Source organism: Bison bison, unplaced genomic scaffold (assembly GCF_000754665.1).
Source record: "Bison bison bison isolate TAMUID 2011002044 unplaced genomic scaffold, Bison_UMD1.0 scf7180017864367, whole genome shotgun sequence".
Lineage (NCBI taxonomy): Eukaryota > Metazoa > Chordata > Mammalia > Artiodactyla > Bovidae > Bison > Bison bison.
In genome coordinates, this window is record NW_011494939.1 from 3,520,249 (window position 1) to 3,524,684 (window position 4,436).

Genomic DNA, 4,436 nt, shown 5'->3' on the forward strand with positions numbered 1-4,436 from the left:
TGCCTAGACTAGGCCTGAATTTGCCACATTCATTAGCATGAGAAAAGAACTGTGTAATGACTGAGTTCTCTAAAGGAATTCCAATCCCCCACTGCTACATGCCCTTGGTCCTGGGGAGACAAGCAATTTCCACATAAGATTACATTTTATAACAGACGTTACAGCAGAAGCAGGAGTTGGGCAAAAATCTCAATTCCATCATTTGCCAGTTGATCTTGGACAAATCTTGATTTTTTTCGTGCGTAAACAGAGATAATAGCAGATGCCTTATAGGTTTTTGTGATTATTAATGTTTTTAACAAAAAATAATAATGTCTAAGACTGAGTGCTGGCTACATGCTGGCCATTGTCCTAAGGGCTGACCTCATTTAATCTTTGCAACAATCCTAAGAGGTAGATACTAATATATTCATGTTACAGGTGAGGGTGGTGAGGCTTAAGTAACTTTCCCGTGCTAAGAGTGAGTAAGCAGAAGGGTTAGAATTTCATCCAGGCAGCCTGGCTCCAGGGTTCATGCCCTCACTCACTATACCACCTTCTCAAGGCTGAGGTTAATTGAACATATGGATAAAATTTCTATTCTCTTATTGTAAAAAAGAAATAACAAAATATTTTAAAGGAATTTATTTAATTTATCTTTAATTCTCTTGTTTTGAATTAAACAAGAATTTTTTTAAATTTCTTGTTGAACTTTTTTGAAATTTTTTTTGAATTTCTCTTGTTTTGAATGCCCTAAAAAACACATTTTTCTTGTTCCATGGAATAAATAGGTACTATTAAAAAAAAACCATGCCATCCCACATGTTATTTTTCACTTTAGCTTTTTCTCCCTGCTTCTCTGATACATTAACAGTTGTGTGTATTTGGACCACATGTGGCCTGGTCTCACAGATGTCCAGCCCTTTTGACAGTTGGGTGGTGTAATGGGCATATTGGGGAGGGGTGGGGGGCAAACGAACATCCTCTAGTTACTTATTAAAGGAGCTGGCTAGTTTAGCAGTCAAGATAGTTCTAAAGTCTAGTGGCTGTCTTCAATCCAAACTTTTTCTACTTAATATATTATCATTTTATAATATATTATTTATATATATTTAAAGTGATTCTAATATATCATTTCATAATATATTATCATGGTATAACTGAAGCAATTTTAAACCATGATAGCAGTTTTTTCTAAGTGCTTGCCGGCAGTGACTATAAAGGAATATGATAATTTAGAGGGTGGTCAAAAGGGAATTATATTGTTTTTTAAAAGATCATTTTATTCACAAACACACAGTATTGACTAGTTGCTAATAATATCTAGAGTCTAAGAATTTTAGGATAAAGAGAGTATATTACTGATTGAATGTGGCTTACATCCGTTAAGATGTTCCTGTAGCCTTACTTCTGTGGGCTTTGAGCTTTTTGGTACAAGTATAGGGTTCCACTGTGATGAGACACATCTGTTGTTGTTCTTTAGTCACTCAGGCATGTCTGACTCTTTGTGACCCCATGGACTGTCCTCCAGGGGGATCTTCTCCACCCAGGGATCAAACCCAAGTCTCCTACATTGGTAGGCGGATTCTTTACTGCTGAGCCACCAGGAAAGCCCAAGACACACTTAAGGGAGAAAAATATTTGGTCCAGAGATTTATCTATAGCCTTTGTTTGACCTCACTGGAGGTCAAATAACCCAATTTCCTTAGTAACGCTTGGGTCAAGGCAACTGAGGTTATTTACCTACATAAATGGCACCCCACTCCAGTACTCTTGCCTGGAAAATCCCATGGATGGAGGAGTCTGGTAGGCTGCAGTCCATGGGGTCGCTAAGAGTCCGACACGACGGAGAGACTTCACTTTCACTTTTCACTTTCATGCACTGGAGAAGGAAATGGCAACCCACTCCAGTGTTCTTGCCTGGAGAATCCCAGGGACGGGGGAGCCTGGTGGGCTGCCGTCTATGGGGTCGCACAGAGTCGGACACGACTGAAGTGACTTAGCAGCAGCATTCATATTGTATGCTCTCAAGGAAAGATTGGGTGGAGTGGCAGAAATATAAGTAAATATGCTGTGAACTTATAAATTTTGTATATTTACATATTGATACTCATTTAAGCATAGATTAAAATATGATTTATGTAGTAATATTTACTACATATTACTTACATAATATTTACTACATATGACGAATACTACATATTCGTCCAACAGCGAAAGGTAACTTTTGTGAAATAACTGCAGAATTTAAAGAGGTTAAACACTTTAAGATTCACATTTGCACATCAACCCATTTGAAGGCAGATTCTAAAGTATAGATAGAAGTCCTTAAAAAAAAAGAATGTGAAAACACATGTGCATTAAATAAATAAGATTGCAAATCTGGTGAGATTAGAACTGAGCACTTAGAGAAACTGACATTAAAGGAACACAATCTATAATTCGGAATATGATAGAAATGTCTCAACCGGCATTGTGGGCTGATTGTTGTCAGTATGACAAGTGTCCTCATATGAAGAGGAGATTATAATACAGACATGTACAGAGGAGAGAGCATGGGAAGACAAAGAGAGGAGGCCATCGATTAGCCAAGGAAAGAGGCCTCAGAAGACATCAACCCTTGACCTCAGATTTCTAGCCTCCAGAATTCTGAGAAACAAATGTCTAGTTTTTAAGCTACCAGTTTTTAAGTACCAGTCTGTGGTACTTTGCTATGGCAGCCCTAGCAAATTATTACTATTATACCCTTTGACACTCTTGCTTTGTGTTGGAAGACACGAGCGTTGTTTCAACTTCTTGTACTCAATTTGGCTCTGCAAACGACATGACTCAGAATAACTGACAAGCCACAAGAGCCTCATTTCTGTCTTTCAGTATGAGCTGAGTCAGGTTTGATGCTGAGAGACCTTGCATATATCTTGAAGTTTATCCTTGAGTGGGAAAAAAGAAAGGATGCTTATTATATTTAGATAGCAAGAGACCAGAGAGCACAGTCAATCCAAATCATCTTGATTAGTTGAACAAAGAGCTAAACTGAAGTAGAGGAAAATTCAAAAGATTTAACTATAAGTTCTTGAACTTGGACTTTAAAATGTCAATTGCACAAGTACAGGGGAGGCGAGAAGTTGTTAAACAGTGGTGTGTATTGAAAGCTCATAATGAGTCAACTGAATGGTGAGAATGCCCCCAAATTCAGTGTGTTTATAAGCCATCATTTATGGGATCCTTATTTTCAGGGGTTCCTGACAAGATAAAGAGCTGCCTCATGAAGTAGTGAGTCTCCCATTGCTGAAGGTATCCAAGGAATGACCCAGTGACCAGTTTTCACTTATGTGGCAGAGGGCACATAGTTAACTTGAAGATACACAAGTGGTTGAAGTTAAATCACACTAATGGTTGCCTGAGGAATTGAAGACCACATGCCCCCACATAATTCTGAGTTTTTACTGTAACTATCAGTGCTTAGGAATATTCATGGAAGGAAATAGAGATAACCCTGAAAGCCAATGATGTCAATATTAATTTCTTTTTTTCTTTTTATCTCCATTTGTTTACATCTTCCTTTGGGAGAAATCATTTCTTTAGAGGGGGTTTGGAAACAGTGGTCTTTGGCTGTATTGAGAATCTGTCCAGTTTGACAACTCCAGATATTGATTGAGTTTGCTTTATTCTGAAGTTAGTATCTTGAATGGGGAAATGTTGATCTTGGTTTTATCTCTAACCTCTGTTGCTTTCAAGATAACCAGAAAGAGATTAGTCTATAAAACATGCGTTTACCTGTGTAGACTAGTGAAATCTTATGCTGGGAAAAGTCCCCATTTTAATAAGCTTTAAACAAAAAATTCCACCTTAGGTGCTAATTAGAATCTAAATTCAGGTGTTAACCTCTTTGACTGAAAGTGCATGTTGAGTAATTGCAGGAAAGGGGCCAATTTCAGGCACAGCAGTAATTACTGAATTAGTAGAAAAGTTCAAGTAGGGCTTCAGATTTCAGATCATTACTGAGCTTTTTGAGGAACAGCTAATCCTGGAGTGATTGGGCTTCTCACACCTGTGTGTGTGTGCTTGTGTGTGTGTGAGTGTGAGTGAGTGTAAAGGGAGCCCACTTAAATTTCAAAGAAATAACCTTACAAATGACCACAGAATTAAGTACTAATATTTCTTGATATTTGAAAGTATAATTTTCAAATCCTCTAAAAAATCTTTAATACTTTTCATTTTTACTTCAAATAACAGGGATGGGGGAAAGCAGAATCTGTTTTATCTGACAAAACAGCTTCATCTTTAAAATTTAGTTTCTTGTATTATTTACTTCTTACTGTCCCGGCAATTAGCCTTTAGTGTGCCAGGGGGTGTGCTGTGTGTAGTTGTTCAGTTGTGTCCGACTCTTTGCAACCCCATGGACTGTATAGCCTGCCAGTCTCCTCTGTCCATGGGATTCTCCAGGCAAGAATACT